We start from the raw sequence: 25,694 nt of genomic DNA on the forward strand, positions 1-25,694 counted from the left end.
AAAAAAAAGAAAGTTGTGTTTTTTTCTATTTCATTTTATCTTCATAATAAGAGACATTCATTAAAGTAAATTTAAAAGATTCAAATGAGGGGGATTATCACTGTAAGTGTCTCTAACATCCATACCCATAGATCCCTCTTTTGTTTTATGCATAATTTTGGAAAGTTTGCAACAAAGTGGGTGACACCCAAGATGCATGTCTCACAGGATTTATCCTTCTGTTTTCTAATATGAAGAACAAAAACAAGTTGTACTGCATATATTGTTCTGTAATGATGTATCATGTTAATAAAACTTTATGTCATAATTTATGCTAATGTGCATAGTTTTTTTTTAAATGTAGTGTTCTCTACTGCAGAATGCTTCTATGAAGACTCAGTTATATATTTTGAATATTAATGTAATTATGTTCTTAGGATAGTTCACCAGATGTGAAACTGATGTGTCAAAGAAAATGTACATTTTAAGATGTAAGAAAAAATTCACCAAAATCCCTTTCATGAATGTGTAGGCAACCTTCACTCCATCAGCAGTATATGTGCAAGTCTCTTCTGCTTTGCATTATAATTCTTTCTGTTTTGAAAGCATGTCCTATCCCTGACATGTTAGTTTGAATTTATTTATTATTGGTGAAACTAAACTTAATTTTTTTCATGTATTTTTTGTTCCATGAATTTTACATTCATGTCTTTGTCTATTTTATTTTGATCTTTTTATTAAACACAAAGAGCTCTCTGTATGTTGAGAATGTTAATCTTTTACCTCTCAGATAATTTTCATGTACTTTTTCCAATTGGTAGTTTACCAAAGTTCTTTACTGTATATGTCTATGTTTTCTATTGGGACTTATAAAAGTTGTCAGTGTCTGCATAGCTATATCTATTCAAGTTTCAGAGGGAGAAAAGAACCCCCCTGTGTACAGCAGGCATAAAGAGGGCTGATAATTGATCTATTAAATTTCATTAGTAGCATGTAAGTTACTGGCGACCTTGTCAAGATGACCTTAAGTGCAGTTTCGCTGAATAGGCTCATTCTGCGTCCTCTACTCTCCTCTGGCTCCTCTTATTCCTTTCTCATGTCATCCATTCCAGGTCAATGTAGGGTCTAGGGAAGACTGGGACCAAGGACAAACTCTTTCAAAGAGTTTATCAATGAGAAGAGAGGAATAGGATGGTGGTTTATAGGAAATGGGGTCTGAAGTGCTGAATTTTAACATGTAAGAAATAACATGTAAGTGTGCTGAAGGAAAACATCTAGCAGACAGATTTTTAGGATGTAGAACAGGCAGGGGAAAAAAAGCTGGGTAGCTGAGAATACCTGCAAACTCGTGCTCAAGAAAAGCTGGCCCAAGACTGGAGAGCCACAGGCATGTCATCATTCATGACAGGAAGAAAGACATAGGACAGAAGTCTAAGTATTTGGATGTGGTGGTGGAAGCTCTTCAGATTGCTTAAAACTTTCCAGTGACATAGGATAAGAAAGAATGTCATCATCTGAGAGTGAGAATAAAGAGAGAGAGGAAGAAGATATGCAACTATCCTTTGAATGCAGTTACTTTCTGGGCAGTTCCAGGAAGGGTAATGAGCTTGCGTCTCTCTGCAGCAATCCTCCATTCATTCAAGCCTTCTTTTAGGTCAATAGCCACACTTAAGCAATTTCATTATTTTCCTTGGGAAGAGGATGCACATTTGTTATAAAGTGCATTCCTTAAAAACTTTATAGATCCTGTAAACTATATTATTTTTCCCTAATTCATTTTCTAATTGGGTATTACTAGATTATAAATAAATTCTGAATGCTGTATGTTTGTTGTTTATTTATCTGGTCACTTAGAAGACTTCTCAAAGCACCAAAAATCATGTTTTCAACTCAGTAGTATATAAGCAAAATAAAGGCTTGGGACATTACAATTGATTTAACATTGTATTTTTGTCAAGAGGAAGAGTATTTCATCAATTGACAGATGGATTAAAGTGAATATTGATGTCTTATTGGAGCACCATTTAACTTCTTGGAACCTGAGTTTTCCCACCTTTAAAAGATAAAATCTGGTCTATCAATATTTTGGTGATGTCAATAAGTTCTGCATAAAAATGTTTGTAAATGTCCAAGTAATATGCAAGCAAATATTACTGGAAATTATTAATATTGGTTAAGAGAGAGAACTGCAAATCAGTAAGGCTTGATAGAGTAAAAGACAACTCTCTGTGTGCTGATCAGGATTTGTAGAGGAAAAGACGAAACGGAGGCCATTCATAGGAGGAAAGAGAGGTGGCACAGGTGTATACCAGTGGGGGAGTATGAGACAGTGGACAGGGCCAGCAAGGCAGCACCTCTGAAATGTCACTAAATGACACATTCTAGCACCTTCCACCTGGCACTCCCATCACATGGATCTCCCTGGGATCCAAATACCTGGGGTTATGTCAGAGCAGTACAGAACTGTCTTCAGGTAAAGAAGCTTTCAAAACATATTACTTTAATTTGTTGCTGCTTTGAGAACATCATACATTTTTGCATGACATTTATGAAATGGAATGTTTTCAGTACTCTGGTTAATAATGAAACAAATGCAACTGGTCTCTCTAAGATGAAATGCATTTTTGTAATGTACTGCAGTGTTCAATCACTGGAAAGCCAGCATGCTCTCTGAAGGAGTACCTAAATTGCCAATTCTTGAATCACAGACACCCAGTAGATGACCACTCTTAAAATTTTTTGATACATTATAATTGGACATACTAATGGGGTACATGTGATATTTTGATATATGCATATAATATATAACCAACAAATCAGGATAGTTAGGATATCTATTACCTCAAACATTTGCCATTTCTTTTTATCGGAAATATTCTAATTCTCTTTCTTCTAGCTATTTAGAAATATATAATAAATTACTATAGTTAACACTATAGTGTTACTATACTATAAAAACGCTCAACATCGCTGTCAGGTAAATGCAAATCAAAACCACACTGAGATACCACCTAACCCCAGATCAGTAGTTTTTGGAAATTTAAATCTTACACCATTTGAGTCAGAAGGGAAAATACACATATTGACAGACCTAGAGCTGTAACAATTCACTGAAAATCATAACTTTTTAGAACTTCATCTCAAACTAACTTCCTAGAGTAATTGGACCATCCTAGAAATAAATTTAGAAATGAAATACAGTGTTTCGAACTATAAAACCACTAAAGGAAAACATGGGGAAAACAATCCAGAACACGAGACTGTGCAAAGATTTCTTGAGCAATACCTCACAAGCACAGGCAACCAAAGCAAAAAAATGGACAAATGCGATTATATTAAGTTAAAACTCTTCTGCAAAACAACGAAAACAAACAGCATGGTAAAGAGACAATCTACTGAATGGGAGAAAATATATGCAGACAGCCATTCTGATGAGGAATTAATAACCAGAATAAAAAACAACTCTATAGGAAAAAAAAAATAAGAATCCCATTGAAAAATGGGCAAAAGATTTGAATAATTTCTCAAAGGAAGACATACAAATGGCAAACGGGCATATGAAATGGTGCTCAACATCACTGAGGACCATCCCTTTTCCCACCCTGTACGCTCCAGTCGACCCTTAGTGTGTGCTGTCCTCTCTACGTCCATGGGTTCTCCTAATTTAGCTCCCACTTAGAAGTGAGAATATACAGTATTTGGTTTTCTGTTCCTGTATTAGTTTTCTAAGGATAATGGTTTCCAGGTCCCTGCAAAGGACATGATCTCATTATTTTTTATTGCTACATAGTCTTCCGTGGTATATATGTACCACATTTGCTTTATCCAGTCTATCATTGTTGGGCATTTAGGTTGATTCAGTGTCTTTGCTATTGAAGATAGTGCTGCAATGAATATTCCAATACATGTGCCCTTATAATGGAAGGATTTATATTTCTTTGGGTATATGCCCAGAAATGAGACTGATGAGTTGCATGGTATTTCTGCCTATGTGTCTTTGAGGAATCACCACACTGTCTTCCATGGCGGTTGAACCCATTTACACGCCCAGTAATAGTGTATAAGCACTCTTTTCTTTGCAACCTTGCCAGAATCTGTTATTTTTTGACTTTTTAATAATAGCCATTCTAACTTATGTGAGATGGTGTCTCATTGTGGTTTTGATTTGCATTTTTCTAATTATCAGTGATGTTGAGGTTTTTTTCATATGATTGTTGGCCACATGTATGTCTTCTTTTGAAACGTGTCTGTTCATGTCCTTTTCCAAATTTTTAATTGGGTAGTTTGTTTTTTTCTAGTAAATTTGTTTAAGGAACTAATCATTATTATGTTACATGAAATAAGCCAAGTTCAGAAACACTAATTTTGCATGTTTTCACTTATTTGTGGGAACTAAAAATTAAAACAACTGAACATATGAAGCTAGGGAGTAAAAGGATGCCTACCAGAGGCTGGGAAGGGTAACCGGGGGATTTAAGGAACAGTCGGTATGGCTAATGAATACAAAAATTAGTTAAAGAATAAATAAGATCTAGTATTTTCTAGCACAAGAGGGTGACTACAGTAAAAAAAAATTAATTGTACATTTTTAAATAACTATAAGAGTATAATTTGATTTTTGGTAACACAAAAGATAAATGCTTTTGTTACACCATTTACCCTGATGTGGTCATTATGCATTGCATGGCTGTATCAAAAAATCTCACATAATCCATAAATATGTGTGTGTGTGTGTGTGTGCGTGTGTGTGTGTGTGTGTGTGTGTGTGTGCATATACATATATACATATATATATGTACTACAAAAATTAAAAATTAAAATAAAATATAGTGATTGCTCCATTTTATTATTGATGGTACATATTTACTAAGCTATGAGATTGGAGCCAAAATCAGATAACTTTCGAAACAGTTGTTGGATTTTTCTTCTTACATTTTAGTAAATAATCTTATGACCCCAGCACCCGAATCATAAAAAATGAGCCAGTACAATATTTCTGGGACACCTTGGTTTATTTATAATCTTATTACTCTTATTCAAATTTGTCCCTTTTAAAGAAGTTATACTCTTATTCTATATGTCTTCATGTTGGATTTGAACCCCTAAATGCACCACTGCAGCACTATAATTCATGAACCAAGTATATAATAATCCACATTAGATTCCAAGAATATCACCAATAATACATCATAAATCTATGGTTATTGCCACATTTTAATCATCCAAACTCTGACAATAACAAGAGCTATAAAATATTATGCCTTCACAAAATAAAAGATAAATATTAAATTCCATGAGAACTTAAATAAATGTAAATTCAGCCATTTTACTTGTATAAACGACACACTAAACTATCAAATTAAACTTAAAAGCATGCACATTCATGCTGGATCACAGAGTGTTACTGAATGTCCTGAATGCAGCTGTGGTCATATAAAAGGATTAGTGTTTTACTATGGCTCTAATACATAACGTAAAATCTATCATCCCTTTGGGTGGTTCTAATGCGTCATCAGTGTAAAATAAACATACTTTCGGTATCATTTTTTTTTTTCAGACCAGGAACTTTCCCTTTAAAACAACATCACCAGTGTGTGTTGAGTTTAGTAATCCTGTACAAACAGAGGTGACTTTGTGTGTTTTCAAAGATTAGCCTAACCATAAAACATTAGCTGACAAAACAATATTACCTTATCAAATATGTGTTTCCCTTTTCACTCAAACGGTTCAACAAACATTTATTGAACAACAAAGATACAGCATTCATTCAACAGATATTTGAGTTTCTGGTATGTTAAGTATATTCTATAATTATTAAGAGTTTATATATATACACACATGCATACACAAAAATATATAAGTACATATATGAGAAATTAATGGAAAAGGTAGCACTATTTTTATATGAAGTAACATTTCCTCATATGCTAGTTAATGGCTACATTAGTTTACATGTTTGTTTAAATCCTTCTATTTTAGCAGAACTCAGAACCTTGCTAACTCTTTTGTTATCAGTCAACTAGGCCTAGAATATACTCAACTGTTCAGAGAGTGAATCCACAAACAAACAAACCTGCTCACCTGGAAGCAGTAGGTCATAACTGCTTACAGAACCCCAGGAGAAGATATTAATAAATAGCCCCTGAGTCTGTGATGTTGATAAAGCAAATGTACAAAGTTACAGAAATACCACATCCTTGTCACTTACATCAGCCAACACTTTATATTCATTTAGTCAGTCAGTCAAGAAATTATTTCTTTTAAATCTTCCAGGCACCATGTGGGTTAAAAGATTAAATAAAGTGACCTAAATACCCTTAAGTTCACAGCTGTGCTCATTCACAAAAAGTAATTGCTGCCACCAGAGTAAATGCATATATCTGATGTAATTAAATATTTTTGTCGCTTTATTTAAATCACTAGATGTTAAGAGTAATGCGGTAATATGGTGATGATGATGGGTTCAATCCCTGTTCCCATCAGTTAATTTCACACAGAACTAATTCTTTAGACTTAGTTCTGATTAGGCCTCAAATAATATTTTACACAAAGGTATTTTATCTAAAAACACAGACATACATGTAAACTGAAGACTGAATAAAAGCAAATATTTAAAAGTTATCTAAAGAAAAACACCAGGGCCTTAATGAACGGCCTGGGCTGTCTCTGGTGCACAGTTAAGGTGCTGAATAGAAGTATGCAAGGATAGAGATTTGCTGTCAGATGATGTGCTCTGGCACCTGCTATGTGACTGACAGCAGGTGCTAGATGGTGAACTGGAGAAGAGCACCTCTATTTCTAGGTTACCCTCCAATTCAAGGTTGAAAATTCTGCAAGTAGAATATAAATGAATGCACCACTCCATATATGTATTCCTTTAAAATTGACAGTTCCAGAATATGCAGACACTGCACTGAAGCACATAGTGAGGACATATGAGAAACTAGGCTAGAATTAAGGATATTAAATAGCTTTTCTATTTTCATTAAAGAAATTCAATTATTTTCTGTATCTTGATTTAGGCTGGTTTTTTTTAAATGAGATTCTCTTTGGAAAACAAAACAAAAACAAACAAACAAACACACAAACAAAAAACTCAAATCTTTTCTGCAAAAGGATCCTATTTCTTTCATAATCCATTATAATTAGTAGAGGAAACATAGAAGAAAGTGGAGATAAATATAAATACAAGAAGAATAAGGTAATATTACATGTAGAACGAGCTTTACTAGACAAATTGATGCTGGAGAACATATTTGCAGAGCTAAAATTTTACGGTTTTCAAGAAGTACTCTGAAGTTTCTCATATGCAAAGTAATACTCTGCAAAGAGAAGCAAGACATGATTTTTTTTTTCTGCTCCTCCAAAGTTTGGCTACTCCTCTCTGATATTACTACTGAGTTGCAAAAAGTAAAGATAGTGAACTTCATAAATGTTCTCAAATTAGATGCATTATGCATTTGCTTACACATTAGAAAACAAGACACATAAGAGAATAATGTGAGCAATGGAACTTTCTGAATGTAGAAATGAAGAGATTTCTGGAGATCATCCATTTGCTGTTGATCTGGTCCATTCCTTATGTAGACAAGACAAAACCATAAGAACAAGCTCTGAGAAGCAGCTTTTGGGAAATTTCCATCTGTAGGTCACTGGGAACTAAACTTGAGAGCAGACTGGTGGCCTTGCACTGAGATGGCTCCTGATGACACCCAAAGGGAAGGAGCCTAGAAGAAGCCCCAGATTTTAGGACACATACATGTTCCATGGCTACATTTTGACCTTCTTCCTGAGTCCATGAGGAGTGTCAGGCTCTGTTGACCAGTCTAGCATCAGCAACTCCCCACCCTTCCCTCACAGGACTCCGTTTTCCTCTTACCTCACTGGCTGCTCCATGTCCTCCCACAACAATGTTCAGGTGTGGGGGATCCACCAGGCCTGGCTGTGGGCTGGGTCTTCTCCACCCATGCTGGCTTCCTGGGGTGAGGGGTCTCACCCAGCCCCAAGCTCCAACATTCACACATTTTTTTTTACCCCCACCCAGATCTCTTCTGCTAAATGTGGAACAAGCTTTAGCGGATACATGGAATCTAGAGAATGTATTTTCAGTGCTAAAATGGGTTTTCAAGAAGTACTTTTAAAGTTCCTGGGCTTACAGTGATACCATAAGTGTCAGAGCACAGGAAGACACGGTATTTCTTTTCACGCTGTCGCCGTCTGTCTACCCCTCTCTGATATTAATACCACTGGGTTGAAAACTATGGTGAACTTCAAAAATGAGTTCTCATTAGACACATTATTCATATATGAGAAGTTTTTTTAATTACAAGAATGTATATATGAGAAGTATGATGTCTCCACTTGGCTGTTCCAAAGTCTACTTAGATTTTAGATCTCCAAAACATCATTCAAGCTTCTTCCCTCTAACTCGGTCTGCCACAGTCTCCCCACCTCAAAGGAGTGCAGGCTTCTGCCCTGCTCCAAAGCCTGGGAGCTGCTCTTGACTTTGCTTCACTCTTCAAATCTCACTCAACAAGTCCTGCTTGTTCTCCCTTAAAAATACATCTCAAGTCCCTCCCTGTCCTCCAGCACAGGACCTCTCCCTGCTCCTGACTTCACATCTCCCTCTCCATTCTCCAGACCACGGATACAGTGACCTCTCAGGAGATTCCAGTCCTGCTCCCTGCAGTGCTGCCCTCTGGGGATTTTCTCTTTAATTCTGTCTTCTCTGCACTTCCAGTCTTGGCACTTCCGGTTTTCTCTTCACAGCCGCTGTCTGCACTTCACCTATGTGCTGGAGAAGCTGCTGTCAGAACTGGCCAATGGGCTCCTTAGGTGTTGGCTTTCAGTGGGGTTTCCCATCAGAGACCCAGGCAGGCGATGGGAGGGCTCCCCTTGCTGGTTTATCCAGGCCAAAGACCCTCCCGCCAAAGCCATGCCTCCCAGGAGCTCTCTGGAGGCTTGTGCCCCAGGTTCAGGGATACCCGTCCCCTCTCAGGCTAGGGGACTGGCCTGGTCTGCCCACTGTGGCTGGCTTGGGGTCTGCATCATCTGAGTTATTTTCTCTTAAACTGGCCTATGCCTTGTTAACACTGGCTTCATTAACACTTTCCAGCCACCCGACCAGAGCGGTGTTATCTGTTCCCAGCTAGGATCCCAGTTGATACGTGAGTTCTTGTACAATCCACCACCCACTTCCCAGTGCATTTACAGTAAAACCCAAGCTTTTTTCTTTCCACCATCTCACAAGCTGTAAAACCTGGCTCTGCCCTGTCTGGTACTTCTCCTCAGGGGGTCTCTCTTGCCAGGCTCAGTGGCCTTTTATTCATTCCTTTAGCAGTCTCCTTCCCAGGTTTCTTTGATATCTTCTGTCCAGAAAATTGTCTCCAAAATCCCTTCCAAAACTGCCACAACCACAACTCTTAAGCCTGGCTTGTTTTCAGCCTTCAGGTTTCTGCTCCATTTCATTTCCTTAAGAGCATTGTCTGGTACACCCCCTGTCTCCTATATCAGATCCTTCTATCTGACTTTGTATTACAGCATCTTGCTAATCTCCTTTAGAGCATTCCCATTTTTCCCCTTTATTGCATTATTGCTTTATTTTCTTATATGTGTGGTCTGCCTTCTTAGCAGGTTGTGCGCACCATACAGCAGGGCCAAGTCTGTCCTTGTATGCAGTATCTTCATGAGAAAGCTCTGTAGCTAGCTTCCTACATGCTCAATCTTGTTTTGTTCAACAAATGAGTTAATGCATAGTTCACAGAATGTAAGGTTAAGTAAATAAGAGCTCTGGCTTCTGGTTAGAATGCAATTAACTATAAAGAACATTGCTCCCAGCCTATTCGCAAGAAGAAAAACGTGATAACCTACACATTCATACCACTCCTTGAACTTTTCAGAGAGCTGAGGTCACAGAGCAATGAATTGGCCTAAAATCTTAAGAAAGACAGATGCTTCCCAGGGGAGGAAGGCGTGAATACTGACTCATTTGTCGCTGAAGGAATGGAAGACAGGGACACCTTGCAAGCAGGTAAGATGTCAGCTGCAACTTTAATGAATTGCTAAGATCAAGGGTGTGCTAGCCTAAGAGGAGAGAATCCTGGGAATTGAAATGCAAGAAGAGCACATTCCTGTTTACAGGCTTTTCTCCACAGGCCTCCACCAAGCATTCATAAGAAAGATTAAGAGCTAGAGGTGGGGAGGTTGAAATCTCTCTTGATAGTTCAAGACTAGGAGAAGAGAATGCCCACCACTGCAGAAAGGAAACAAGAGGACTGACCTTTCTCATGGAAGATAAAAAAAAAAGCGTTAAACAGCTAAGAAAAGGCAGGACACTATCATTCCCAGGATGCAGGTAAAGATATTTTACCTGGAGGAAAGGTAAAGGTATTTTAAAGGAGCTCTCTGCTATGATTTGGATATTTGTCCCCTCCAACTTTCATGATGACATTTGATTCCCAGTGTTGGAGGTAGGGCCTAATAAGATGTGTTTGGATCATGGGGGTGGGTTCCTCAAAAATAGCTTGGGGCAGTCCTTAAGATAATGAGTGAATTCTCATCCTATTAGTTCCTATCACAGCTACTTGTTTTAAAAGAGCCTGGCACGTCCTCCCACTCTCTCCTGCTTCTCTCTCACCATGTGATCTCTGAACATGCTGGCTCCCCACCATGCTGGAAGCAGCCAGAGACTTTCACCAGAAGAGGTGGGTGCCATGCTTCTTGTACATCCAGCAGAATTGTAAGACAAATAAACTTTTCTTTACAAAATACTCAGCCTCAGGTATTCCTTTAGAGTAACATGTATGGACTTGTGACACCCTCTATGCCTGGGGAAGGGGCAAGAAATAATCCTGGGTCCAGATTATAAGAATGTGCCTTATGCCAGGGGAGGTAGAGGACCACTGAGAAACCCATTCCAGGGTTCCAGGAGCACAGAGACTGTCTACTACTGAGGCAGAGCCAGTACAACAGAGAATCCCCCTCCTCTGAGTCCCACTATTGGGCTTTCAAGTCTGAATAACAAGTAGGAGCAGTATATAAACCAATGCAGGAAGAGCAGGAATAAAAATAGAGACACTCTCTGGGAGAAAGGGTACACAGGAGAGGCCTAAAGCTGAGAGTGAACTAGGAGCCAGCATAATATTTTTAAAAATCACCTACTAACAATCATAACACACCCAAAGGACAAAGTGATGCTAGAGAATGTGGTGTACTGAAGTTGCAAGACAAAACCCAAACCAAGCAGCATTCTTAGCAAGATTGATTTCGTCTTCCATAACAGCCTAGCTAAAGGAGAGGCATACTAATTTCTAGGTGTAAATTCGATCTATCTTAGACACTGCTGTCCTATTCATAATATCTAACATTCAAACAAAAATTATGAGACACATAAAAATGCTAGAGAAAAATGAATTGATAAACTGTTACACATATTTGTATAAATATGCATATTTTCCTCACATTATATGTTATATATATGTATGTATATATATGTATATATATACATATATGAAATCAGAAAGGGAATTTAAAATATTATTAATGTATTAAAGACTACTGGAAAAGGTAGGCAAAATTCATAAACATGTGGACAATTTCAGCAGCCATAAGAGAAAAATTGAAATGCTAGAAATACAAATATGAAAACAGAGCTGAAAAAGCTTTTGATAGATTCATGAGTGAATTCAATAAAATTTAGATAGGAATCAGTGAAATCAAAAATAGGCTAATAAAGTTAATATTACGTGAGCACAAGGAAAAGAAAGAGAAAGGAAAACAAATGGAATGGTGCATTCCAGAGGTGTGCAACAATACCAAGAAGCCTAGCACATGTAATCAGAATCTCATAAGAAAAAGACAGAAAGAATGGAACAGAAGGAATAATAGCTGAGATTTCGTCCACAAATAATAGAATATACCAAGTCATAAATCCAGCAAGAAACACAGAGAAAACCAAGTTGGCTAAGTGAAAATAAAATGAAATAAAATCTGAACACATCAATTTCAAGCCACTGAAATTCAAAACAAAAAAAGACAACGAAAACAAAAACAAAAGTCCTCCAGGGAAGGTGAAAATACATTACAGAGGGAGGAATGAAGAGAAGAATTACACCTGACTCCTTGTTAGAAATGATGCAAGAAAGTAAACAATGGAATAGTATCTTTAAACTATTGAAGGCAAAAAGCTGTCAAATCAGAATCTATACTGAAAACAATCTCTCTCAAATTGATGGAGAAATGACAACTTTTTTTCATACAAGCAAAACATAAGAGAACTTATTACCAGTAGAGTTACACTACAGAAACTTGGATCTAAACAAACAAATGAAGATCTCCAGAAGTAAAGTAAATGTAAAATATATAATCATAAAACATATATTTACCTTTTAAAATCATTCTAAAATATAATTTATTTTATCATAGAAAATAGCAATATATTATAGATTTGTATCATATGTAAAAATAAGATACATAAAAACAGCAGAAAAATGGGAGAGAGAAATTGGCAGTATATTTTTATAAGTTCCTTAAATGCACATGAAGAGATACAAAATTATTTAAAGGTGGACTATAATTAAGGATATCCACCAAAAATTTTAAGAGGTATAAATAATAAGCCAAAATAGGAGATTTTTAAAAATCACTAAAAATAATCAAGAAACAGGCAGAGGAGTTTTAAATGGCAAACAAACATAGAGAACAAATAGAAAACAGCTAGTAAAATTGTAGTCTGTAATCTTTGCAATAATTATGCCACTGTTAAATGGTTAGACACACCAGTTGAAAGACAGACAGATTGAATGAGAAAGTAATACCCAACAGGATCTATGCTGTCTATAAGAAACACAGTTTAAATATAACAACATTGATAGTATAAAAGTTAAAAAATAAAAAAAGATAAACCCTGATTGAAAGAAAACTAGAGTGGTTATGTTTTATCAGACAAAGTCTATTTTAGAATGAGGAGTATTATTAATAACAAAAAAGGACATTACGTACTGATAAAAGAGCAAATTCATGAAGAAGGTATAAGAAACAAACATGCATGCACTTAGCAACATAGCTTCAAAATACACAAAGCAAAAGCTATCAAACTTCCTTAAAATAAATAAACTCAAATTGTAGTTAGAAAAGTCAACACCTCTGTCTTAATAATTACTATATTATTAAGTAGATTAGCAAACAGAAAATCAGTAATGAGGAGAAACCTAACAAAACACCATCAACCAACTTGCCCTAATTCCTTTACAGAATATTTCATTCAATAATGGTAGACTACATATTCTTTCTTCAATTACCAATAGAAGGAATATCAATCAAAATAAAACATGTTCTGGGCCATTAAACTATATGTATACACACATACAGTAATTTTTAAAACTACATATACATAGTTTAATATATAATCATATAGTCTAATATATATAATATGTACATATCTTAATTATATAAAATATTATTGTATATAATCATATAATTATACATTTTGTTATAATTAAAACTATGTATATATTGTCTAATATATATTGTCCAATACATATATTAGACAATACATGCTTTGTACTTTCACTATAATCCATGAAAAAAGCCGTCTTTGAAAAAAGGAATACAAATAATTCTAAAAGAGCTAAACAAAATGTAAAAAGAAAGAAGCTGAGAAGTATGCAGAAATAAAAGGTGAGTCATGAGAGACAAAAACACTAACAAATCTGTATATTGAATTGCAATCGACAACCACTATCCTAGTCACATTTGATGAAATTCTAGAGGAATGTCCATAAAATACATTGACATCACTAGCAGTTGTGCTATTTATTCTTCTCTAAGGTCTAGACAAACCAATTAAGATAATAAAATTATGAGATAAAACTATTGGAAAGTCAATGAAGACTTATCTTTACAGAATGGCAATCAAAACAAGTGAACAAGTATTCAAATCAATAAAGTTAATTTGGCCAATTATTTAAAATATGCACAAAATTAATAATATCATTAATGACAGAAAATTTGGTTAAAATTTTCTCATGCAAATTTTGAGAATGAGATGGGTCTGGAGTGAAACAGAATGAAAACCTACAGAAAGTATATGTAGAAAACAATGAAGCCTTAGCAAATCAGAGGAAAAGAATGAGTAAATTAAAAAAAAATAAAAAGTTATACTGTGTTCTTATACAGGAAGTGTTATTATTGTGATTTTGTTATTATTTCCAAATTAACTTTTAGATGCTATGCAATGTCAATAAATCTTATAAAGGAATTTAGAGAAAAATGTTTCTCAAGTGATCCATGAAAAACGAAATAGGACAAACAGGCCAAAAAACCATGGAATAATAAGAAAAAATTTGAATTGTCGAACATCAAAATAGGATAAATGAAATTAAAGTAAAGCCAAAGCTAAAAAAAATGTGTAAGCTCTTTCTCCTAGAAATAGCACTTACAGGATTTTATTCTATGAAATGATTTCGGGTATATATATATATATATATATATATATATATATATATATTCTAAACCTGCCTATCTATATATCTATATCTATATCTATATATATGCCTATATATCTATATATGCATATATATATATGCATATATATATATATATATATATATATATATATAGGCAGATTTAGAAAAATACTGGAAGCCAGTCAGGTGATCCACAATAAAGGACTGTTATGTTGTGACAAATAGGATAGAGCCATTTATGTCAGAAGAATATTATTATCATCTATAATGAATATAACATTAATCATATATTGTAAATAAATTTTGTGATGACAGTTTCAAATATATAAAAATGAACGTACTCATATAGTCACACATAGGTTATTTTATAAAGCAGATACTACTGGGTCTTAACATAAAAAAATTAATAGTACTTAAGGAATGGCTGGCGGGATAATTGGTCATTTAATTTTTTTAATGCCGGTCTTTCGTTTGGGTTGTAAATTTTCTGCAAAAACCTAGGTTATGTTTATAATCAAGAAATAAATGAATGCTATTTATTAAAATTCCCAGGAAATGCAAATTGTCATAAAAGTAACCACTCACTTAGGGCTATATTACTCCACTAGAGAAAGTAAAGAATAAGGTGGATGTCACTACCTTTCTGCCTTGACCTTTTAAGGACAATATGGGTTAATCAACTACTGTGGAGTGATACACCTTTGGCATGAATTTACACAGCTGTTGAAAAATTACATAACCTTTTCTGGACATGAAACATGCAAACATTTTTTGAAGGTGTTATATATTTAAACAGTAATTTTAGCATTTGATTTCCAATGACTTGAAAACATGAGTTTAAATGTGTGGCCTGAAGTCAGAAAATAATAGAGTTTTTGCAGTAAAGTGAATTCACGGCTTCTACGCCCCTGCCTTTTATGCCAAATTCTAGACATGGCAGATAAATAGGAGGGTTTTACTTAAGCAGCAAGATACAAATTCAGAGCAATAATTTTCCCCTCACTATTCCATTAGCTCTTCCTTTTTCAGTTAAAAAACTTTTGTGATTGGTGACATAATATTAAGCAAGTTTTAAAGAAAAATAATTATACTGCATAAAACTGAAAAAAAAAATTACAGAACCATACCTTCAATGACAATACAAATGAACATATTTGATCTATCACTTACTTGTCAAATTTATAAGAAATATGCCCAAATTATTTAAGAATTTTTTTTCTTCTCTCCTACTGGGCAGCTTTTCTTCAGGAATGTCCTGGCCTAGCCAAGTCCATCATGGTACTTTCCTCAAAGAGTGCTTCACAAAGAGTCCTTCATTCATACATTTACACCTCATTTTCTGTAAGTCTCTCATGCCTGTCTCCCATTTTAATTCCAATATCATCTTATCTCATCAAATTTGATCCTCCTCTAGTATGTTCTTCAAAAGGCTATTGATTTATTTGTTACCATTTAGCACTGTTTCTGATTAAACTGAGATACAAATTTATAAGGAAGGCACTGATATTTTTTATTCTTCTTCTGAAGGACTATAACAGTCCCTATAATCAATACCACACACAGATCACTTGTGGATATTTTTATAATATTTAAAGAAAATGGGAAGTTCATTAAACTGTTCTTATGGAATTACACTTTACAGACCAGTAGTTTTTCTTTTCATTGTATTTGCATAAAGTGCGATATTTTAGTTTATCTACATTCATTCTTACCTGGACTTATCTCAAGAAATTTGCACTATCATTTAACCAACTGAAGTGTCAAGATGAAGCTCTAGAAAAACCATTTCCCAATATGCATTAGAAAACATCATTAAGGACATATCCATGCAGCAATGATTTATTTCATCATATGTCCTCTAAGGAATTGTAGAGAGGGAAGAGTAAGACAGTCTTCTCAAGGAGTTTTAAATACAAAAGAATGTTAAAATAAAATTGTTTCTTTGAAAATTCAACTTAGTTTTGTTAAAAATGATCCTATAAATTATTTCCTTCTTCTCCACTAGAAACAAAAGCCATTTATCAGGAAACACTAGCAAAACACAGACTTTTTTCCTAAGGCTGAAATCTGAGGATTTGAAGCTGGATAAAGGCATGAGAACTTTGTAGGCCAGTTAGCAGAAGTTGCAGGTGTGCATAAAATGGCCTGCCAGTCCATGGTCATGTGGGGACACTTCTCCATGGTGGTCAATGCTGGCACTAGTCACCAAAGCCTCCTGGACACTAAGCACCTGTCAGGCATCGTGCATCCTTCAGAGAAAGGGCAATTGCTTGGAAGTGTAGAAGAAGTGGCTTGGATACAAACACAGTTGGCTGATGCCTCAAGGGCTATCAGCATCCGAGAGTTCTGCTTCTTTGTAAGTTATGAACCTGTTTGTTGTCATTACTGTTTTAAGAGGCAAAATAGCTGAACAGTTAAGAACACAAGTTCGAAACCACTATCTGGGTTAGCAGCCTGGATGTGCCACAAACTGGCAGGCATTTGGTCAACTCACTTAAGCTCTCTCTTACCTCCAAACAAAAGCAGGTACTTGTCCACTTACAATGGAAGTTACATCCCGATAAGCCCATGGTAAATTGAAAACACCCTAATTAAAAAATGCATGGTTGACCAGGAGCTATGACTTGCTGCCGCTGCCCAGCATCTTGAAGGAAGGCTGGTTTCTACTAAATGCACACCACTTTAGCACCATCACGAAGCTGAAAAATTCTAAATCGGGAACTGCCTGTGCCTTATGGGGTAGCTGTGAGGACTGAGCAAGTGGAAGTCCTCCATGGGAATGCTGGCGGCACACAAAAGCACTTTGTGTGTGTTACTTGCTATTATTATCTTTTATTCCTTAAAACAATTGGCCCTGATTCAACTGGAAATGATGTAGAGTCTATTATTTACATTTTTACATTGAAAATACAGTCAAGAGAAACATCAAATTCACTAGCCTCCTTAAATGACAGGCCCTAGCAGACAGTCTGTGGCTTCCTGGGTAGGACTAAGTTGTTTTCCTTCTCTTCCAAATGTTCATTGTGAGGTAGGATAGTACAGTGGTTAGAGAAAGAGGCTCTGGAGCTGGCGTGGCAGGGCTTAAAAGCAGGCTTTGCTATGCACTGGTAGTGTATCTTTGGCAAATCACTTTAACATCTCATGCCTCTGTTTCACCTGTAAAAAGGGGTGATGATATCATCTTTCTCACTAGAGCTGCTGAATTGAATAAAGAAGTTAATGTGTAAGGGATCTAGGATGGACTGGGCACATAGAAAATGCTCCATAGAAACTAGTTGCTATGTACAAACAAGTCTGGGACTGTATGAATAAAAATAATATTCCACACCACATGAGGTTACAACAAAAAGAAAACTTGGAGGCACATCTTGAGGATTTTGCTAAGAAAAAATATATAACATAAGACTGAAATGAACATTCAAAGCAGTCACGGATAAACATTTGCCTTTATAGTGCTAATAATTTAGCAAAGCACCAGTAACAAAGAACTTCATCTTAAAATGTTTCATTCATTACTGGTACATAATAAAGATTCCTGGTTCTGAAAGGAGGAAAAGCTATTATAAAGAGGTAGGACTCATATATTTGGGGTCATCTGGAAGGTAGAAAATAGACTTTTTATATTTTCTAAGATTTTCTCCAATGACATACCAGTGAAGAACACCTGGATGTCTAGGATCTTCTTTCCCCGAATGACATAGACCTTTCAGTAAGCATAGGGCAAAAAACATGCAGATGTAATACTCCCTCTTCAAAGAAACTCCATTACACATATTCCAAGCTAAGAGAAAGGAGGATTCTCTTAAAATAACTTAGAATTGGTATATATTTATACATCTATCTATACATACACATATGTAAAATTTCATTGAGCTGTAAAATTGTCATCCTAACATTCACATACTTTGCAGCATATAAGTAACACCTCAGTAAAAATAAAAACATGGTAATTCAAATGATTTGTGTAGTGTCTACCTGAAAAACCATAGGTGTCTGCATTCTCATGGACTTAACCCCAAATACACCTTGTACCTGCTCTGTAGAGCCTCTACCAATAGCTTGCAATGCCTTGCGCACGTGCTGTGAATCAAAGAAGCATAGAGTTAGAGGCTTGTGGAGGGCTTTAGGGACAGGAGAAAATGAAACTAACAGCTTGGAGAAAGTGACTTACTTTGAACAACAAGGAAGGTGGATTCTGACTCTGCTTTAATGTGGCACTTATTGGACTTAGGGAAGCATCCATGTGGGGTGTGAGAAAAAAAGACTTAGGAGGGAGCACTCTCAGGTGTCTGAGCCAGGCAACTGGAGACCTCCAGCTGACATGTGAGACGAAGAAGACTGTATGAAGGAAGTTTCCTTTAGAAGGCAAGATGATATGGTTTGGCTGTGTCCCCACCCAAATATCATCTTGAATTGCAGCTCCCATAATTCCCACATGTTTTGGGAAGAACCCAGTGGGAGATAGTGAATCATGGGGGTGATTTCCCCCATACTGTCCTCATAGTAGTGAATAAGTCTCATGAGATCTGATGATTTTATAAGGGGAAATCCCTTTCACTCGGCTCTCATTCTCTCTTGTCTGCTGCCATGTAAGAAGTGCCTTTCACCTTCCACCATGATGATGAGGCCTCCCCAGCCATCTGGAACTGTGGGTACATTAAACCTCTTTTTTAAAATGAATTACCCAGTCTCAGGTATGTCTTTATCAGCAGCATGAAAATGGACCAATAAGGATCATAAGTTTAATTTTGTGGTATTAGTTAAGCATCCAACGGGATATTAAGATTATAAATAAAATTAATGTTATCAATACAGTATCCCATCAACTTCTCACACCCAAGATCTCCTCTTATCACCACCTACTCTTGTCATTTAGATTTGATCATTTTGACTGTTTTATATCAAATGTTCAATCAGTTACTTTTATGACTGCATATCAAGTGTGATAGAGAGCCCTGCACCCCACCCCAGCTCTGGTCCATATCCCAAGCTGAGGTGAACTGATCTTACTGGTTCCCCTGATCTAGTGCTGCTTAAACTACCCCCAAATTTGGTGGCTTCAAACAGCAATGGTTTATCTTATCTCACAATTTTGCGAGTTAGGAATTGGGCAGGGCCAAGCTGGGAAAACCTATTGTTCCATGTGACATTGCTCTAGGTCAGTAGATGGCACTCTGACCTATAGTTTGGCTGGTCTGGATGGCCCAGGACAGCTTCACTCACATGTTTGGCATCTTATAGGATGGGTGGAAAGAGGTGCTCAGCTGGGACTCTGATCCCAGCTCCTGCACATGGCCCTTCAGCATAGCACTCTTGGTTTAGTCAGTCGACTTACATACCAGTGCAGATCTCTGAGAGAGAGAGAAAGAAAGAGAGAGAGAGAGAGAGAGAGTGGGTATGTGGGTATGTGCTGGAGGACACAGGCAAAGTGCATTCCTGATCTGACCCAGCTTTGGCCCAACACACATACACACAAAATATACAGGATATTTTCAGGAAGTAATTAGTACAATAGAAAAATAAAATGGGAATACAGTTTGTAGAATGAACTTCCTAAAAAACTTGATTTATGCCATATCTCTATTTAAAATCTCCAATGGTTTCCTTGGGTTCCAAATAAAATGCAAACTTACTTTGGTGTTATATAAGACACATCAAAATACAGTAGCCAAAATGGAGAATGTAGGATCCATCCCCTAGGTCATCTCCCATTGCTTTCATCTTTCTTTTTTAAGATGGAGTATCACTCTGTCACCAGTGTCACCAGGCTGGAGTGCATTGGTGCGATCTTGGCTCACTGAAACCTCCACTTCCCAGGTTCAAGTGATTCTCCTGCCTCAGCCTCCCGAGTAGCCTGGATGTTAGCCAGAATAATCTCATCTCTTGACCTTGTGATCCACCTGCCTCAGCCTCCGAAAGTGCTAGCATTACAGGTGTGAGCCACCACATCCAGCCCCCCAGTGCTTTCTTTGTAGCTTTGCTGTTGCCCGTCTGTCCTTTCGTCCTGTGATCCTATCCCACCTTGAAACCACTGTCTCCAAGAAACATTTTTAATCTGTCAATCAAATTCAATGTCTTCCTCCTTTCAATCACCATCAATTTTCTGGGGGGTACGAGTAAAGAATTTTATTCTTTCTTTACTATGTTATTATAGAGATATTTATATACTTAACACTTTCCTTTTTAGGACTATCTCATTCTTTTTTCAAATCTGTCACCTTGTGCTCTCAGCGTAAGCCCATCCATGTGATGAAGGAGAAACAACAGTATAGCTTCAAGTTGAAAAACCTGAGCTTTGTAATTGAACTGATCTGGGTCTACATCTGGGCTCCATCAAGAAAGAACTTGATTACACCACCTTTTTGGGTGACAGTCCCCTCATGTGCAAAGGAGGGGACTGTTAATAATTACTTCACGAAGGCAAAAAAAAACACATCCCACGTCTGTAGTGAACACCACCACACTATATCCACCATGGAACAATTGTTCTTTTTGCCCTCTTCATTACCATGTAATGGACAGTGAATAAATCCTCCCTGAATTGAGGGGCAGTGTTAGCAGAGACACAATGATAGCATGAAGAATTTTAGAGACTTCAGCAGTCCTTTGATGTAGGGCAAACCAAAAAATGGCATGTAATAGGCATACGTACTATACTTGGTTTCAAAAGCCAATTTTATAGACATGTTTATTCAAAGAATTTTTAAATTAACTCCAAGGAAAATATCAGCCAACTCAAAAGGAAAAGTTGGGTTTAAATTTCAAGTTCATAGACAGCCCAAACCCATTCAGGATCACAAAGCCCTCCGTGTCGCTCCCCATTCTGACGCGTCTCTGGAATTCATCCCCTCTCCTTCCAGGATTGTTACCTCAGCTGGATAGGTCTCATCTGCTCAACCCCTTCATTCCCTGGACACTGTAATAGCCTTTCAGCAGGAATCCACCCTGCCACGGACAAGGGCCACAGATACCAGTCGATGTATTTAATGTCTGTTTTCTAATCCAACCCACACATGTGATCAAATGGGGAAACCTGCATAACAGAGAATTGCTATTTACAACACAAATGAGCACCTGACACTCAAAAAGAACGAAACTAAAGGAAAGCACATGCTAAAAATACACTGAACATAATGTTACCACCCTAACGATTCAAAAGGTAGTTCCAAAGCTTTAGATATTTTTGGTAATAATTGATATTGGTTACTGTTATTGTCTGAAAGGTTTTCAGTAATAAAATGTCAAATAATTTGATTTTTGGTAGCTATGTTTAATACTGCATTTTTTTTTAATAATGAGAGGAAGTATTTACTCTAAAAGATAGGAAGTGTCAACTACATTACTTATTAATTTTAGTCATTGTCAAGAAGATAGCAGTATTGGGAACGCCACTTAATCAAGAAATTAAAACTTGGCAACTGACCTAGTATTATCAATCAGTAGCTGAAAAACACAATTTAGGGACTGACATGTTTATTACTTTCATCTGCCAGTATTTTTTAAACATTTCCATTAATTAGTCTGAGAGACTGATGACTCTCTTCCAAGTGTTATTCAACTGCTACTTGAAAATAATAAGGTTAGACACACTAAGAGACAGTGTTTGGGTTCTTGTGCTGCTGTTAATTAAAACACATTAGGCCTAATCGAATACTCAGGCCATATTCTGTAGGCAATTTGACTTGCTCTATTTAAAGGAGAAAGATTGAACAGCAACAATCTGCTATCAAAATGTGCAGACACCATAAACTGACAAACATCAAAAGCATCATTACCAAGAGTGTTCCTCCTCCCTTCTGACCAACAGATCCAATCAGAGACAAGAAAGCAGCCTTGCCCTCCATAGCATACCTTCTCAAGGAGATTGTTACAATGTTCCAAATTCTCAAGAATGATAGGACTTTCCCTTTAATATGTTTTCAATATCATAGATGCTTAAATATGAGATCTGAACAGAAATCCTTTTTGTTACTAGCAATCAAGCAACATTTCAAATGTGAATTCAGAAATAAAACCAAAACATTTCTGAAGTTGCTTAGACAGTGTATGCAGTATTCATCACACAAATTCACAAGGAAGATTAACTTGAAGATTTATCTAATAAATTTCTACTCCAAAACTGTAAGGAATTGCCTTTTTAAAATCCAAATATAATTTTTTCCATAAAAAGTCCCATACAAAAGAGTGACTCAATGAAATTCCCAGCTCTTTTTAAAAACATGGTATAATTGGCTGGGAAGCTACACTGGATTCTAAGTTGTGCCAAAGGCACATATGTGGAAACAGAATTATAGCTTCAAGTCCGCTTATAAAATAAATAAAAGCTATGAGAAGGCAGAATATTATACCCAATTATTATGCATGCTGAATGTACCTAAAATGTTGGGATTTGATTCATATCACAATTGGGCATCTATAATTATACATTCAGAATGTTCTCTAAAGACAAACTGAACAATGTGCATTGAGGCAGAGCCTGCCAGTTGCCTCCAGTATTAATCTTTACCTTCTAGTAAAGAAAAAGCAGCTCATTTCTTTGCTAAGCCAGTCAAAGAACTACATTTTCTAGTCCCTTCCTGATAGATGTGATCATATGACTAAATTCAGCCAATGAAAGACAGACAGGTCTCTTAAGGTGGTAAGGTTTCTTCCTGGAAGCCTCTTTGAAAAGAACAGAGAGATCTCTAGTCCCAGGGTTCATGCCTCGGCTGGCCTCAGATCAACTGCCCCTGAGAATGTAATGGGAATGGGGGCAGTGGACAGCAAGGAGACAGGCCTCTGCTGGGCCATGAAGGGTCTCTACCAACTCAGGATTCCAAACTCTGGACTTTAGTTACATGAGATAGCGACAAACTTTTCTCCTATATAAACTACTGTGGCTGAGATTGTTTTTCTCATAGATGCAAAGGAACCTACTATCAAATAATAAAAGCAAAGCTTAAAGAAAAAACTTACAATGTCCCTCACCATTCCAAGCCACTCCCATCACCATGTCCAACTGCTTGCAAGGTTGTTTCTCCTCCCTGCCCTTCTTCTAAAGGAAGAAAGGCTCAGAATGTTAAAATAGTTTCTACATAATCCCATAAGAAATACATACTTGTGTATACAATTCCATGTCCACACACACAAAAAATAAGACATTTAGTGTACAAAAGAAAAAAACAACCGCAAGTGAAGGCACCAGGTCCTTCTTGATGCCGTTTTGAGGACTGCTTGTAAAAAACACACCAACCATGGCTACTTAATTAATGTCATGCTCCGAGCACATTAAGAATAAACTGCCAAAGATCATAACTCCAGAGTTTTCATTTTAATAATACTGAACATTTACATTTGTTGAAAAAAATTTTAAAAAATTTATGGTAAAAGAGCCAAGTGTATGTTGGTAGCATATTCATACTGCATATAAAAGATGCCTGCTTATCCATGGTGGCACAGACCTGTAGTCCCACCTACTTGGGAGGTTGAGGTGGAAGGATCACTTGAGCCCAGCAGGTCAAGGTTAGAGTGAGCTATGATCGCTTTACTGCTCTTCAGCCTGGGCAACAGGGTAAGATCCTGTCTCAAATAAGTAACTTAATTAAATGAAAAATTTTGTTTAATCTTTAAATGATCCCTGCTTATCAATTGTGCCAAGTAGAATTTTAGAAGGCACACAACCCAGCAGATGTAGTAGGATTACATATTCACTTTGCCAAAAAAAAAAAAAGACCTCTTAACCTTCCATGAATAGTGCATTTAAGTTATTTGACTTACTAAGGTTATATGTTGTGAATGTTATGTACCATGTCTAAAGGTTTTTATTTTTAACGTACCTTATCAAATATATACAACAATAACTATAGCCCATTTAATTTTGGAGGTAAGGCAAGAACATACACTGATTCCAACTGCTCTGTAAGTTGCCAATACTATTTTTAAAAGAAATTTAGCCATTTCAAGGTTGTCACTACTAAAGATGACCCCCTGCTTGGAGGCAAATTTATTACGAAAAACAAATCTCAAAAATGTCTTCAACACATGAGCTATGGGTTTGATGCTAACTATCAGAATGAGAAATGGCAATAAACCTTATATTCTCCTGTGCACATCCATGAAAATAAACCTCAGCTACAAGACACTCCCCAACTCTTTCTTTCCTACTTACAATCCTTTGGACTGGGCTTAGGCAAGTATTCACTGTGTTCCAGCTCCCTCAATGGGCAGAGGATGCTCCATCACCCTGAGGTCTGGCTGAGCTATGTGACTTGCCATGGCCAGTGATATTGCTAGTGGACTTGATTAAACAGTGGCTTAAATTTGTTTGCAAAATTGACTTGGTTCTTTTCCTGTGGTCATCTCCCAAGGAATTTCTGGACCATGGAGAAAACAGAAGTACGTCAGAAGATCTGCACCCACTTACATCCCATAGCGATGTGTTGGGCAGCTGACATTGGCCAAATCCCAGCCAACACACAGACCTGAGTGAGAAACGAATTCTTCATGATTTAAGCCATTGGTCTTGGGGAGATTGGTTGTACAGCATAATTGTGGCAATGACCACTTGATACACCATTCAAAGTCATTCTGTCCTGCCCCTGGAGCAGTTGTCCTCACCAGTGACCCTTTATCAGCCTTCTGGCATGAAACGTCATTATTTCCATCAGAACACTTTTTTTTCAGGCTCCTGTTTGTCAAATAGGCTTGTGTTCTTTGTCTGTGTACTATCCAGTCTTAGGTAAATGGTCTTTGCCACTTATTTGACATATTATCTTGACTTCTGTAATTGCTTTACAATTGTGGGATAATGGTGATATCTGTGTTGTATGATACCACACTCCCTGTGGGAAGATACTTTTTCCTCTACTTCTTTTAGACAGTCACAATGTTAGACAGAAATGCTGTTAACATATGCCAGCTGGAAATGATTAGAACTTGAGAACAAGAGAGTTGAAGTTCAGAGCAGACTGACAATATCACAGAATACATGTTTTATTTTCCTAAGTGCATACTGGACGGAAAAATAGAAGAGTGTCTCTAAAAATATAAATTATATCTTAAATATATCTGATCATGATTTGCAAATAATGGCTTTATCTAAATAACTAAATAACTATAAATTATCTAAAAATGCAAGGTAACATTGCTTCCTCACCATACGTTACTCTACAAAATTGTCCATTACTGTCGTTAATAATTTAAAGTATAACATGAACTATTCGAAACTGCTATATGTGTAAATAAGATAAAAGACTCTAATATTTTTTGACC

At 36.5% G+C, this 25,694-nt stretch overlaps 1 protein-coding gene across 1 annotated transcript in view; it reads right to left on the bottom strand.

The window, feature by feature from the left end:
• ADCY2 (adenylate cyclase 2) overlaps nt 1-25,694 on the bottom strand; it is a 445,240-nt gene that overhangs the window by 359,987 nt on the left and 59,559 nt on the right. The gene's annotated exons all lie outside the window — the stretch shown is intronic.

Source organism: Saimiri boliviensis, chromosome 1 (genome assembly GCF_048565385.1).
Source record: "Saimiri boliviensis isolate mSaiBol1 chromosome 1, mSaiBol1.pri, whole genome shotgun sequence".
In the NCBI taxonomy this organism is placed as follows: Eukaryota; Metazoa; Chordata; class Mammalia; order Primates; family Cebidae; genus Saimiri; species Saimiri boliviensis.